The sequence below is a fragment of the Balaenoptera physalus genome, assembly GCF_965194825.1.
Source record: "Balaenoptera physalus genome assembly, chromosome: 8".
NCBI lineage: Eukaryota > Metazoa > Chordata > Mammalia > Artiodactyla > Balaenopteridae > Balaenoptera > Balaenoptera physalus.
The window spans coordinates 1,976,660-1,992,648 of NC_138887.1; positions in this window are offsets into that span (position 1 = coordinate 1,976,660).

Sequence of the window (15,989 nt, forward strand, 5' to 3'; positions counted from 1 at the left end):
ATGCCCACAAATGCTTCCTGAACCTCGGGGCCAGGTTCCCACAAGCGTCCCCCTCAGCCTCAGCAGGGCCCCGCGTGCGCAGTCCCCTCCGAACCACACGGGATCGCTCCAGGGGCACCACCTGCCTAGACCCAAGCGAGCAGGGTGACGGAGTTCTTTCCATCTTTCGTCTCCTCAGCCTCAACCTGCAGCATCTTTCCTGCCGCTTTTATGGTAAGGGGGGAAACGTCCAGCAAGGAGAAGCAAGTCCGGATACAAGAACCAGAGCGACAGAACAGGAGAGCAGGGGTCTGATCGCCTGTTTCTGTCGTATCTCGCTTCCTAACGCTCAACAGAAAAAGAAGACCCATTCACTATCCCTGGGTTTGAGCAACCCAGAACCATCCTCCTCTCCTCACGGGGGATGAGGGCAGGGGATGGAAAACTCAGGGGGACCTGGGAGCATTCCTGTGCGGGAGGCCGCCTCCCAAGGATGGGGCAGAGCACCTTTTCATTCATTGATTCATTCAACAAACACGGAGCACCTATGGCAGCCCGGGTGCTGCTTTATGTACAGACACCCCCGTCGGGGGGGAGCCCCCAACTCCGCTTTTACCATCCTCTCAAGGAGCACCGGACGGCCTGCCTTGCGGTGCATGTAGTTGTCTGCTCACCTCCCCCAGGGCAGAGACCACCCAGGGCTCACTGTGCCTTCTCCCCCAGTGTCCCCAGGGAGCGGGCAGGGGACCCCAGCCTAGCACCCCCCTGCTCCAGCTCACAGCTTATTTCAGATCCTCAAAGAGGCCCCACTCCCTGCTGCCCTGGAAATTTTGAGCCTCTTTGCTTTCTGTCGGGAGGTGTTCCTCTCCCCCTCGTGACCGAGCTGACTCTCCTCTATACTTCAGCTCTCTGGACAGAGGTCCCTTCCTCAGGGGAAGCCTGACAGAGCCCAGGTCAGGTGAGTTCCTTTGCTCTGTCTCGTCATGTGTGAGGTAGCGTTCTCCGAGTAAGCATACACTCATCATGTGATATTTTGGTTACTCTTCATCTCTGTCTTTGAGAACAGAAACTGTGGATGAAACTGAGGTTTCATCTCAGTGTCTTACCCCTTCCCCTGGCATGGTCCTTGGCAGTGGACTCTCAATTATTATCTGATGAATAAGTGAATGAATGAACGAACCTCCCTTGGTGGTCTTCAGAGATAACCCCTGAGCCTGCAGGTGACCAAGCAGGGTCCTTCCCAAGAGGCTGGGCCCACTTTCATCTCCTCCTCCTTCACGTCCCCAACCTGGAGCCTCTTGTCTTCGCCTCTGTTCTGAGAGTCCCTCCTGTTATTTCTCCAAGAGAGGCTAGGAGATACTCCTGTGAGCCTTCTGCTGGCCACTCAGACACCCCAAACCCCAGACCCAGGCCCCATCCACGCCTTGTAACAATTCAGAGACAGAGAAGACAGATAAGGCTTAGCATAACACACAATTCTAAGTCGGGATTCTTGGGCATCTTCAAAGGCCGTCCGTTCGCAAGGCACTGGTGAGGACACAGGAGCATCAGGAAAGCTGTGTCAGAGGCAGGAGCGTGTCCTGGTAAAGAGGTCTCCCTGCCCAGCAGACGCACAGACACAGCTTCCCACTGGCTGCTCGTCTGGACAGCCTGCCCAGGCTGCCGGCAGGGCCTGGCTCTTAGGGGGACTTGATCCCATGTTCGAGGGGCCAGGTCATCACTGCAAGGACCAGAGGACCAGGACACACAGTTACCATCCGCTGGGATACTGGTCCCGGTGAGGAGATGCTGACAGAGCCCCAGAGGGGAGCAGCCAGTGGCCAGCTCTTCCTTGTCTCATGAACGATTAGAGTCACGAGGAAACATAAACCAGCCAGAGTGTGGCTGGTCGGGCCTGACATCTTCATGGACATTTTAAAATGGCTCCGTTTTGGCCTAAGCGCAGTCAGTGCTGCTGAAGGTCTGGAGCTGAGCTCAGGGCAGACCACACTCCTGGAGGTCTCTAGGCACAGACAGCCCGACAGGTGCTGCTGGCGCCTTGAAATCCAGGCTGCTCCTCCCACGGGAGCTGTCTTTGTGAGAAGCGCATGTCTGGGTCACGGTGGGAAGTGGGAGACAAAAAAGTACAGGGAGGAAATTCTCTCTCTCTCACCCTAGAGGAATCCTTCTTCCCCTAGGACTGGGGAAGGATCGGGAATTGCAGCAACCTAAAGATCAGAAATGCCTTGCGTAGCCGAGCCTGCAGGTGGGGTACCTGGCCAGCAGGTGGCAGTAGTGATGGGTCCTGGCACCCACCAATCAGAACGGGCCCCCAGCGCTGGGTGAGAAACAGGCCAACTCTGTGGGTGACGCCCCTGCCCCCCAGTCAGCTGGGCAACAATCCAGCATCTTCTCTCTCGGGCAGGGGCTGTCACTCTGCCACCTCAGCTCCCACTCCCGCGTTTGGGGAGCAGGACCCGCCCTGCAGTGGGCCAGGCCGGGGGTCTGCAGGGGCTGCCCTCTGCCCTCCCCCAGGCTGGGGGGGAGGTGATTCCGGGGGGAGGAGCGGCCTGTTCCAGAAGCCAAGGGGCGGGGGCCTGCAGCCTGAGGTTGTGCAGGTGGGGTGTACGAGGCGGGAGGGGGGGCGTCTAGTAAAACGCGGGGTGGCAGCTGAGTCCTTCCCTTGAAGCTGGGGCCGGACGACAGCAGAGTCCATCTCTGGAACGGGTCACCTGGGCTGGGAATCCCTCCTGGAATGAGCAGCTGGGCCAGGACTTCAGGTGGGGAGGGGATGGGCCTGGGGGAGTCCGCCCACCCCTCCAGCCCCCAGGTCTAAGCCAGGGTCCCTGCAGACCCCACCGCATCCTCTGTCATCTCTCGTCCCTCACATCAGCGTCACTGGCGTCACCACATAACTTGTCTGTCTGTTTGTCCCCTGGATGACGCTGGGCACTCTGGAAACTGCTAGAAAGATGCTCCTGTGCTGTGTCTCCATGTGTCTCAGTGTCCGCACACAGCGGGTGCTCAGGAGACGGTGCAGGAGCCGGCGAGGGACAGAGCTGTCAGTGCAGGCGGGGGTGATGGTGCCCTCCCGGCGGCTGCACCGAGGCGGAAAGCATGAGGGGAGAGGGGGAGCCCTCCTGTACACCTTGGGTGGCGGCCCCATGGCTCGTTTTGCCCACGATGGTTGGGAGGGCGTCCAGATCTAAGGAGGGAGCCCTGGGCACAAGCCTGGGGGGCTCAGGGGAAGCCGATTTTGGAAAAGTGATGTGTTGGTTGTCACCTCAAACTCAGCCACTCAGCACTGCCTGGGCTGAGGGCTGGGGTACAGGTGGGGGCCCAGGGACCACGTCTCCCATTGGGAACTCAGCCTACAGCCAGAGGAGCAGGGAGAGATAAAGTCAATGCAGTTATTTCCCCCACAGTGGACCCTGGTAGAGGCTGGGGGGTGGGGGCGGTGGCCAGGGTAGCCTCCTGGAGGAAGGGACTTGAATAAGACCTGAGCCCTGGAGCCCCCATTCCAGGCACGAGGGAGCACTGAGGAGGTGAGAGGTGGTCCAGCTCCCCTGTGAGGAGCAGCGGGGCTGGGGAGGAAGTGGGGGGAGGATGTGCAGCCAGGAGACACCTCCAGGGCGACGTCCAGGCCAGGAAAGGAGGCGGGTTTTCCTCTGAGAACGAGGAAGGGGTTTGTAGGTGGGGCTGACAGAGTCCAGTGGTGGGTTCAGCTGTCTCTCTGGTCTCTGCGTGAAAAGAGATTAGAGGGCAAGCATACACGTGAGGCCATAGCCCTGGTCCAGGGAGATGGGGCAGGAGTTTGCAGACCGGGTGAGGAGAAGCGTGTAGGTGCAGGATGTGGTCAGAAGTGAGGGTGAAGCTGTGAAAAGCTGCTGATGGAGCAGGTGTGTCAGGGCAGAGAAAGGGAGACTGTGAAAAGGGAGCTGGATGAAATGCCCTTGAAAGATTGACTGTGTGACATTGAGGCCACGTGGCTGGAGACGGTGGTGTGACGTCATGAGGTGTCTAGCGAAAGCCACCTTTCAGTTGATGGAGGATTGAGTGGGAGTATCAATGCTCACTTGGGTACCAAATAATGGATGCGAAGATGGATGCTCACTTTAGTACCAAATAATGGGTGGGAGGTTGGATGCTCACTTGGGTACCAAATAATGGATGGGAGGTTGGATGCTCACTTGGGTACCAAATAATGGATGCGAGGTTGGATGCTCACTTGGGTACCAAATAATGGATGCGAGGATGGATGCTCACTTTAGTACCAAATAATGGATGGGAGGTTGGAAGCTTACTTGGGTACCGAATAATGGGTGGGGACTTGGATGCTCACTTAGGTGCTACCTGGCACCTCTCCTGCTGGTGCGCATGGCACGCCCACACTGCCTGGCCATTTGTCCTGCCCTTGGTCCTCATCACACACACACGCTCCTCCCCAGGCTGGCCTCTCGGTCCAGTTCATTTGCCATAAGAAGCCCTGCTTTCCCCATGGCCCGCCGCCTTTCTCCAGCTTGCCTGTGTTCTTTCGTTTCTTTATGTTCTTAGCACCGATTAGAGCGAGGCCTCCCGCCTCTTTATTAGCTGCAAATAGCATCCACATGTCCGGGGTGCTTTCTGACAAGAGCAGATGGAATGAGGCCATAATTGAAATCATAGAACGGTCTTGTCTTATCAGAAATTGTACTCTCTTCTTTCTTCTAGAAGAGAGACATGGCATGAAAGAGAGAAGCCACTTCTGCTAAGAGACCCCAGACTTTCATCGTGGTACCTTAACCATGGCTGAGGTGTCCCACTTTGACGGACAATGGGCAGAACTTATTTTATGTTCCTCTGAAGAAACTGTCCTCCTCAAGTGTGAGGATCTATTTTTCAGGAATAAAATATTTTCAGACATTTTCACAGAACCTTAGAAAGGCTTTAAAACATAAAACTAAGGTGGCTTCCTGCCAAGGGGAGAAAATAAATCCATGAAGCCAGATCTTTGTTTTCGTCACAAAAAAATTTTTTTTTTCAAAAGCATAATAGGTTGTTGCTTTTTTAGACGTCAGCACTAATTTGAGTATTATAAACTAATAGGCAGGTATTTTTCAAATGAGAAAACTTAAGTGTTTGTCCAAGAGCACACGGCTTTCCAAGGGTGGATTTCAGGCTGGAGGGGGTATTTCCCACCCGACCCATGTGACAGCCAGCATGGAATCTCGAATCAGGGGCAGAGGAGCCACAGGGCAATGGGCACATTCACAACGCCTACTGGAAAGAATGTTTTGCTTCAGAAGACATAGATTTTGAAAATCTTTACAGCAAAGTCTGATGGCTGTAACTTCATGTCTTTTCAGTGAGATCACAGGACAGGCCAGCAGCCTTAGGACTCAAACAGAAGCATCTTTTTGCTGGGAAAGTCATGGCCACGTGTGGGACCCCTAGCGCCATGTGCCTGGCTGGGGTTAGCAGGTCACTGGACCCGCCAGGGATGCCACAGAGTCTCCTGTCCCTCCCTGCCCTGTCCCTGCCCGGAGTCTGCTGGCTGGCTTTTCTCCTCCGTGGTTCCTTCGAGCGTAACTCAGACAATTCCGCACCTTATCCCCCCTGCCACCCCTACAGACCCTACAGACTCTTTCCCTTTCCAGAGGGAGGTCGGAGATGGAGGAGACTCCAACACAGCCAGCCCACTCGTGCTTCTTCAGATTCGGACGTGAGGCCTGGGAGCGAACTAAGTTGCGGCCTGGGTGCTGCCCTCTTGTTAACGGGAGATGCTACCAAAAATACCTCCATCCATCACACTGGACGTCGAAGTAGCAGGTAAGTGAAATGATTCTCGAGAGAGCGGAGGAGGTTCGCCCAGAGGCCTTGTCTGCATTCCAGCAGCTCTACTGGGAGGATCATCACGGTCCGTACTTACAGGGCTCTTGCTCTGGGCAGTTACCTTGTTTCTCTTCCACGGTGCCCGGTGAAATAAATACCGTCTGCGTAATGCTTTCACAGGTGGAAAGCAAAACCCAGAGAAGTTATCTGCCCTAAGTCACACAGAACACGCTGGAGCTGGGGTCAGGGGCTTTGGGCCCCCAGACCATATATCCCTAACTTGTCCTTCTGCCGATCCACGTGGAACGTTCCCTGAACGCCTGCTAGGCATTGCACCAGCCACTAGGTCACTGAATTAGCAGGTGGCGTCTGTGGCTTTCGCTGGCCTCGTCCACCAGCGAGTGATTTCATTGGGTCAAATGGGAGTGTGTGCAAACTGACCGGGGAACTTCGCAAATCTCTCCTTATCTGGGCGGTCTCTGCTGTGCAATAACTGTGTGCCCAGCCCAGGCCTGGAGGACAATCGGTGGCTTCACTGAGCAGCCCTTGTGCAACCGGCTGCATCCAGAACCCTCTTACCCAAGACCACTGCCAAGGGCGGAGTGTGAGAGCTGGAAGGCCGTGGGGCCTCAGCCTGGGCACGGGAGGCATTGGATGGAGACAGAAGTTCCCCCTCTCTTCCTGCTGCTCTCACGGGTGGGCTGGGCGTGGTCAGCCCTGGGCCTCGGCTTCTCCTCTTTAATGTGTCATGATAAATGCCTGACAATCCTCCTTCATAAGGCAGTAGCAAATGAGCGGAAGTTACTCAACAGATGCAAAAGGATGGAATTTTACTCGTACCAGCGTGTCTGTCTGTCTCTGTGGGTCACAACTACAAAATGTGGGACATCACAACCCTGGGGGACCAGAGCCAGGTGCCCGCTGCCCACAGGCATCAGGGTCACCTCCCACCTCTTCATCTTCTCAGTTTCGTTTCGCGCCATCCATCCCTTTTTTCCCCCTGAGGCCACTTGTAATCTCCTATTTTGTGTCCTTAGAAGGGATGCGCACGTATTATAATGAATACCTCCGGCGACTTAGGTTTTGAGTATTGGTAGCATCTTTCTGGTGAAAGGAAAATGACAATATCCACATCACAGGGTGCGGTGGAGAGCCAGTAACGTTGTGGATGAGAAACAACAGATTGTAAAGGAGCAGACACATTTATGAATTGTATGAATTGTATTTAGCCACAAAAGTTTTTAAGAGTTGATCTGTTTGTTATTTTTTAGGTACTAGTAATGTTTTGGGGAACGGACACAGTTTAATAGTTTTTAATATGAAAATCTCTATTTCATAGTATTAAATCTCTATCTCACAGTATTAAAACATGACTTGTTTTAATGTTTATCAAAGAAAATTGCAAACATAAACTGCGATGTCTGATTAAGGATAAGTAGAATTAATACAATGAATAATTATGATTGCGCAGATTCTGTGAGTGACATAAGGGGTACCCATCAGGTATGTGGGATGAAAAAGCAGAGAGCTCTCTGCCGGGTTGCAGGGGGCACTTGAATGTGCTTATTCCCTCCACACTCCACGTGTCTGCCTTCATTGTGTAGTCATGAGCGCTCCTGGCTAGTACAGTCAAATGTGTACCCGTGGGCTGAAAAACACCATTCCGTCCTTTCTTTCATTCATTCATGTGATAACCATCACTAAATACCTGACAAGTGGCAAACACCGTGCTTGATACTGAAGGTTTTCGTAAATGACTCAGCACAGGTCCTGCACTAACAGCCTGTCTGACGTGGAAGGTGGGGTCTCTACGTGGCCACAGCAATCACATTGATGCACATGGCAGCCCCTAGGAGGGAGGGGAGCCGCTGAGATCGGAGCCGGGTCATTTGTCCTGCTTTCCTCTTCCAGGGTCCTCGCTGGCAGGAGCCTTCACTCTGGGGCAGACGCGGCCCGAGGCAGCTACACGAAAGGAGAGACGTGAGGTCAGCCAGGTGCGTTCCGACCCCGTTCAGAGGTCCCGGCAGCCGAGCACAGAAGCTGGCTGGCGCTAGGAGGTGTCCGCTGACGCACAGGTTCTGGGCTCCGAGGGGCTGTGAGACCCGTCACCTGCCCTCCCGGGGCCTGGGTCGCCTCCCAGGCTGTGGAAAGTTGAGCCGGGCCAGCAAGGCCATTTGCCACCCTTAGGGTAGATGCCCGGGGCCCAGCAGTCAACAGTGCCTGTTCCCGCCTTCCTGTGTCCCCTCCGTTTCCCCTCCTCACCCAGGCCTGACCTCCTGCTGCCCTGTCCTTGGTCCTGCATCATAGGATACTCTAGGCCACAGTTCACACTGGACACATTTTCACATTCTTGGTCCTGGTTAGGGTGCATTCGGGATGCGGGCGGAAAGGCGGGCAGAAGTGACCAGGTCAGGGAGACACGGCTCCGTCTCTGAGGCCACCATATATTGGGTGAGGAATGCAGATGCACCGGGAGATGGTACCAGTAAAACAAGGAAGTGCGCTGATGGGGCGTCCGGCGTCGGGGGGACTGGGCTGAAGAGCTGGGCGGTGAGGTCGGGGTGGAGACTTTGGTGGAGGCCCCCCACTCAGAGGGAGGTCGAGGCAGGGGGATCCCTGTGCCCTTCCAAGGGGAGCAGACGGGCAAGACCGGGGCGCAGGGTGATGATGCCAGGCCCCCCAGCCCCGGCAAATAGGACCGAGGTAGGCAAGTGTCTCAGGTGAACCCCCTGATAAGTTCTTCCAGCCTCAATCCTGCTGCTTCCCTGGGCGCTGAGAGCAGGAGGGCCTCTGTGTGGCCACTGGACAGACCCAGGCCACCAGGGCTCGGCCAGGCAGGGACTCTGGGCCAGGCTGGAGGCAGCAGCATGATGCACAGGGTGGCGGGTGGAGGCAGGGGAGGGGGAGGGGCGCCGGGCAGGCAGGGGACACTGGGAGAACCTACCTGGTGGATGGGGAGGACGAGTCCTGCACTGGGCACCCCTCGCCCCTCCCCCTCCTTCCTCCCCCCATCCCCCGCTCCTGGGTTCCAGACCAGCTCTTATCTCTAAATCAAGCACGCACGCGGCCAGGATGCGTATCTTCAGGGGGCCTCCAGAGAGCTGGAAACCACATCCGTACCTTGGCTTCTACACGAGAGGAACTGCCCCGTGCTGGAGAGCCCCTGGGCTCCGCCAGCTGCCTCTGCTTCCTCCCAGCGGCCTCCGCTCTGCCCGCTGGGATGGGGTCTCCTCCCCGCTGGAGCGCGCGGCCGGCTGCTATTCTTGGCTTTTCCACATGTGCCTGCTCTGCCCTCCGCATCCCTGCTCCCCTGCACTCAGAGCGCACACAAACTCAGCGCCCCCCTCCGCAGACACACACACAACAGCACCGGTCCTGTCCCGGCCCTTTGGTCACACAGCATATGGTGGCGCTCGGGGCTGGACGATGCTTGAAAACGGGCCTTGGCCCCAGCCCTGGTGTTGGGGGGGAGGTGCTGGCTTCATCCGGGCTGGGGCGGGGGGATGGGGGCAACTCCCCAGGCCCCTCCCACTGAATCTGGCTCCCGTCTGTCCCCCTTTCCAGCACACACTTCCGTGGATCCCTCACACGAGCTGCCTTTGCTCTGCTGGCATTGAGCCCAGAAAGGACAGGAGCGTGAGGTCAGATCCCAGGGTCTGGGGGGATGCGGCCTCCCTCTCCCCATCTGTAAAGCAGGGAGCAGTATGAGGCTTGGCAGGTGAAATTCTGAAATGATCGGTTTGCCTGGCTCAGAGCCGCCCTTCCATCCACACGAGTCGCTTTCATTGCCTGCGCTGGTGGAGGGGACACAGCGGCCCATCTCCTTGCTCTTCAGGAGGCAGGTCAGGCCCAGCCCAGCGAGGCCGAAGGGTGCCCGGGGGAAGGAGGCCCACACAGCACAGGCAGGCCGGGCTCAGCAGCTTGGAAGTGGAGCCCAAGAGGGAAGACTCTTACATTTGGAAGGAGCATGCTGTTGAGAGGTCAGGTGGCTACAGGGCTCATCACACTGGTTTTGCAGGGACCGTCCAGGCTCCTGTGCTAGTGGGCCAGCTGCCCAGTGTCTGCAAAGCAGCAGCCACTGCTCTCCTGGAGAGTCTTGGTGATGGGGCAGAGCAACAGAGAATCGTCCGTGGACCTGCTCCCAGACCTGGCCTGGGGGTGTCTGGCTTCCTTCCTCAGGCCTCGCCTGCCCCCTGGGAAGCAGGAGGACCCCACCGTTCCCAGAGCAGGTCCCCCAGAACGCCAAGGCACTCAGCTCACTCGGGGCATGGATTGGTAGCTGTAGCTGGGAAGGTCCTACAGCAGAGTCACATCTGCAGCAAAGACGGGACAAGAGAGGGTCAGGGTCTGCTGGCTGCAGGCTGGCCTTGCCCAGCACAGCTCTTCTGAATGTGTATCTCTCTCCCCCTTATCTTTTTCCCTTAAGGTCTGTCCTTTCCTGGATGTCAGAAGTCACAAAATTCCCCTTATCTTTCCCTGTGGTTCCCCAGCGTTGCCACCTGCCCCTCTGAGATGATCTGTAGAAGGTGTAGCACAGCGACAGGCAGAGCAGCCGGTCAGGCAACACCTGTGAGCCCCGCCCCTCTGTCCCGCCATGGCCTCATGAGGCTCAACACCGGCCGGGACCTCTTGGGGCCTTCAGATCAACAGTCAAAATGAAGGGATGTGAATGTGCGTCATGTAATTTACAAAACTGCAACCAAGTTCTGTGTGACCCAAAACTCAAGAATTCACTCATCTGGATGAGGTCTGCCCGGCGGTATAGATAGATGGATGTCCCTTCAGCACTCAGCAACGGACTCAGTTCCCAGAGCAGGATGGCGAAGTCAGACATCCATCTGGGTCTGGATGCTGCGGCGTCCAGGGGTGGAGGACCAGACGGGCACGGTGTGCCTGCTGCCAGCTCTGCAGGGTCGGGGGTGCCAGCAGGAGGGGGGACAGGCAGCTGGGTGTCCTGGGGCTCATGGCTCTGCTTCAGGATTCAGGCTCCATCCTGACCCTGTAGGTTCCACCTGGGGAAGCCTCGCTCAGCAGGGTTCAAACTAGGGAAGACGAAGTTCAGTTTGGACCCAAAGGCAGAGCAAGGATCCGGGAGAAGGAGCTGGAGCCGAGGGGGAGCAGTTCGGGGTCGTTTCAAAGCCCCATGTGAGGAGTCCTGGGTCCTCAGGGACCACTGCTTGCTGCCCCGCTTTCCAGGTGTCCCTGCCAACCCCCCCTTCAACCACAGGTGAGAGTTAGGGACCCACACGTCCGAACGCAGCATCAGTTTGGAGGTGGAGTCGAGAGAGTCTTGGAGTGGCGGGATTTAAGAATATTCTGCCCCTGCGGTGAGGAGCTAAGAACGTGGGTCCACAGAGAAAGAGAAGTCACAGGTGAGCAGCAGTGAGTGCATGTGTGTGAGCGGGAGAGAGAGGGAGGGAGCACGGAAACACCTTCCTATCGGTTCAGAGAGAGGCGTCTGTGTACGTGCCATACACGTTCTTGCGTCACCTCCGCTCCCCAGAGGCGACCTTTGGTTCTGGCCATCAGCCTGCCCACCTGACATCCCCCCAGCAGCCCTTCCTCAAGCAGTGTTCTCACTACCATCTCAGGCATCATGGGAGAGTGTGCAGGCCTCGCATCCAGAAACCACGGGGCCCCACCCCGGCTCAGCCAAAGATGCTCTGAGTGACACTGGGCAAACAAACCACTTCCCACTTTGGCCCAAGCTTCCCCTTCTCCGACATGAGGGCTGGGCATGGATCACACCTCGGGCCCGATTCAGCCCTTAGGTCCCCACAGCTCTGTACTGAAGTGCCCAGGCCTGAGCTCTGATTTCTTGGGGTTGGTTGCCACTTGGAGTTTTCACTCTATCCATATTTACCATGCTTTGGGGCCCTTTGATTTTAGGGTACGTAAATTGGGCCAGATCACAGCTTTTTCCAAGCATGGGTATTGCACCCGGCCCCCTGGGCTGTGCATTGCATAATTCCAGAAGTCACCCATTTCATAGACCCCTCTGTGAATGGTAGCTCCACTGGGTGTCCTAGTGGCCTCACTTCCATGTCCCCACTGTGCACTTCACTTGACAACAGCCGTGAGAGCAGAGGAAGGGCTAGCTGGATGGGCAAGGTCAGGGTTCATACGGTACCACCCACCTAATGGGGTGGGTCAGGACCCTTGTCCCAACTTATCTCCTGACTTTACAGTCATGGACTTTCCATCCTGGAGACCCGTGTTCTGAAGCTGCAGAAGCCAGAGGTGGTCTCCGGTGGTCTGTGACACCAACTGGAGTGGATTCTGTAATAATGGTCACTCAGGATGGAGACCTCGTGGGAATCTGGCCTTACAGTAATGCTGCCTCTCTGATATGCTGGGGAAATCACTCATTGTGCCAAATTTCTCACCGGAAATCCTACCACCCGTTAGCTGGCTGCGATATCCAGGAAAACAAGCCAGAGATTATGGTTAAACGGTCCCAAGCATTTCAGGGAACTGAGCGAAAACATTTTTTACAAAGTTCTCTCTATTCGTGTTGCCTGTCTGAAGCCCGAGTCCATTAAGACTTGAATGCAATGAATCCCCTGCGACTTCCTCGGGCCATCAGAACACACGGCATTTCAGAAGCGCAGAAACGCACAAGCCAGCTTGGATCCATTAAGTTGCTTTCCTATCTGAGAGGACATTGTGGGGATATCTGACCAGCGCTTTATTGGTAGCAATAACAACAACTGGCCAAATCTCTTTGCTCATTTCACCGATTGATATTAGAGACAATGTTTAAATGCCCGAGAGGAGAACCATCTGTGAAGACGAATTGGGAGGGCTATGATGCAAACTCCCTTATCGAGGTTGCATTGTGTGCTTGGCATCTATTTCATTATCTCCCATTTCCTACTTATAATGTAATGACCAGCCTTTTCCTGTTGCCCAAGGGTAGCAATTTCCACTTTAGACAACACATTTCTTACATATACTTTGGTAATCGTGGACACCTTAATGATTTCCCTTTGTTCTCTATACAAGAGTGTCCTGCCCTTCTTTTGAGCAGAAATGCCAGACTCTCTTCTCTTCTCTGCAGGCAGGAAACCAGTGACCGAAGCTCTAATCAACAATCTGAGATTGCACAGCTCTCATGGCGATGAAATTGGAGTCGTCTTTAAAGGCTAGAAAGGAGCCATTCTGAGGGTGCCATCGGGTCACCCAGCCTTTGGGAAAATGTGGGCCAGCAACCAACTTCTCAGAGGGACAGACCACCAGGAGGAGGGAACGTGCTCCTGAAATAAACAGGAACTTCATTCAGTTTAGAAACAAGACTTTCTCACTATATCCAAACAGCAGCCTTGCTAGGGCGAAAGAAAGGTATTGCCTGCCCTCCCTGGATGATGTCACAAAGGTGAGGTATCTCTTCACAGTGTCCATAGGTGGTGAGAGTCTAAGCCAGGTGTGCTCAGAACGCCCAGGCCCAGGAAGAGCCCAGGTGTCAGGAGCTGTGATCCAGGGGCCAGAGGAAGGGTGAGCACCAGCTGAAAAAGGGAGCTGTGACCAAACCAAGGGGACAGTTGGAGCCTGAGAAGACGGAATGCTTTTGAAAAAGTCCTAGAAACAGCTGTCCCATGTCCTGCTTGTGGGATCATCCAGGTAAAGAGGCCAGAGATTGGCTGGACTTAGATGGGCCTGAAAGGAAAGGGTTAGGTTGGAAGAGGAAGATTGAAGGTGACAGATACTATCCAAGTCACTGAGCACTCATGCCCTCCATCCTCACAGGATCCTGGGAAGCAAGGAGAATTCCCACTCTATAGACATAAAACTAGGCTCAGAAAGGTGAGGGAATTTTCCCAAGGTCATGAAGCTGACAATGGAGGAAACCGAGATAACCACTCAGGAGAGGGAAGCTTCAAGGTCCACGGTTTTACCACTAAGGGCTCATCACTCAAGGTCCACAGACCAGCAGCATCTGGATCACTGGAATGCTTGTTAGAAATGCAGATCCTTGAGCCCTGCCTCAAACCTTAGCATCAGAGTCTGCATTCTATCGAGATTCTGAGGTGACGAATCTGCCTTCCTGTGGTTTGTCCTCTAGTCCTCTATGGTCAAGTCTCAGCATCCAAGCCAGGTGGTGGCATGTTCCCAGGTCAGGAAGGGGCTGTGGAATCTCTGGAGAAGGAGTCCTATGAGGCAGAATAAGCAAAGTCACCCTGAGAAATTAATGTTCTAATGTGATAATAAAATGCAGACAGAAAGTGATGATAAAGTGAGAGTTCATGAAAGACAGAAAGATCAGTAGATGTTGCCTCTGTCATTGATTTTGAGTTTACAAGCTCTTTGTCCATCTCTGCATCCAACCATTCATCCAAATTATTGAGGATAAAACGTCTTGTAAGGATATAGGTTATGTCATGACGTTAACTTATTTGGCCAGCTTGGTCAATACAGAGGAGATAAAGTAGCGTGTCTTCAGACTTAAGCTGAGCTTCCAAGTTTACATTATCAGAATTCTCACCTAATGGAGATGACCACACTGCAGTAGTCTTTAGGAGATGGGGTATCTCTTAAATCAAAGAGAGAGCAAGACCATGCAGAAATCATATGAAGAGGCAGTGGTCCAACCAATGGTAGTACCATGCCTGAGAAAAGGGTGCCAGTACAAGGCAGATGGTTTAGAAAAGAGAAAAGGGGGATGATGTGAGTGAGTGCTTGCCAACAGTGCCCAAAAAAAAAAGGACTGGGCAGATATTAGCATTTAAGAGACCTAAGTAGTACCAGGAATTGTCCTAGGGGTTTTCCCAGGGTCCTCAAATGTCATCCATTATCCTGTGCCCTTAATCATATCCTGATGGTTATTGATTTGGAAGTGGTGCCATGGGTAGCACATATGAACATCATTAGAAAGGAATACAGTTGACCCTTGAACAACACGGGGGTTAGGGGGTTCGACTACATTTTCCATGTAGTCAAAAATCCCCATGTAACTTTACAGTTGACCCTCTGTACACACAGTTCTGCACCTGTGGATTCAGCCAACCACAGATCACGTGGCACTGTAGTATTTATCAGGAAACATTCGTGTGTAAGTGGACCCTTGCCATTCAAACCCATGTTGTTCAAGGGTCAACTGTACTTCATGTTGGAAGTTAACAAAATAACTATAATTTGGCATCTTGTGAGCTGCCATGAATTCATGAATATCATGAATTCTTTTCTGAGATTGTGGTCACTTCAAGATGCGCCGACAAAATTGATCCCCTCCAACCTGAAAAATCTGAGGCCTTTATCTGGACCTGGTCAGTAGGCCTCCTTTGCTGACATGATGCTGTAACCTCACTGCCCCATATCTGTCCCACAACTTTAAAAACACTTATTTGAATAGTCACCTGTACCCAAATGTCCCCTCTCTATCCCATCCTTAGGTCCTGAGTCAGTTTTGATGAAGATGCTCAGTACTTAAAGCTCTGCAGCCATCTCCTTCTCCTCACTCAAACAGGTAGAATTGAATACCATCACTGTCCTCACTGGGCTGAATGGGGAGCTCCTGCTCAGGTCCACAGTTGCTGGTCCCTGCCCTGTGCGCACCCCAGGCTGTGAACAAAGACTTTGATCCCTTTTGCAGTCCCATCCAGCCCTCTGAACCCCTTGTTCATGACAGAGCTCATGCCTTTGGAGTTTGAAGCCTGGTCTCTGAACACCTCACAAGGTGGCTAGGACCTAGTCTTTGGAAACCAATTTTCCAAATGCTTTCCCCCCCCAGCTGGCATCATGTACCTGAAATGCTGAAAGTCTACACTCCATTTCCCACTGGGGTCCTATCACCTCCTACCTATCCCAATCCCATTCTTAGAGCTGACAGGGTTTCTTGACCCCTGACTGAGATGTGCCCCTTGGATACTCTTGTCCAGCTTCCCCTATCCCAGACAGTATCCTCAGCCCCGTGGGTTCTTCTAACTCTTGTTTGCTTGCCCTGGCTGGCAGACTACGCACTACCTAGACCCACCTCTGTATCTCCCTACATGGCTGAAGATGGAGTTCCTTCTATAAAATTCACCTAATTTCAAGATAGAGGTGCTCAAAGGAGCCACCAGAGTGAAGGAAGTGAATTAGTGACAATTTCACATAGAAAAGTTTAACACACGTCATGAAGATGAATTAGGAAAGGGGTAGAAGAGTACCTCCAAATAGAGGAAGTGGGGTAACACTGGCAGGGACTAGGCAATCACCAAGCTCAGCAGGAAATGGAAAGGAGA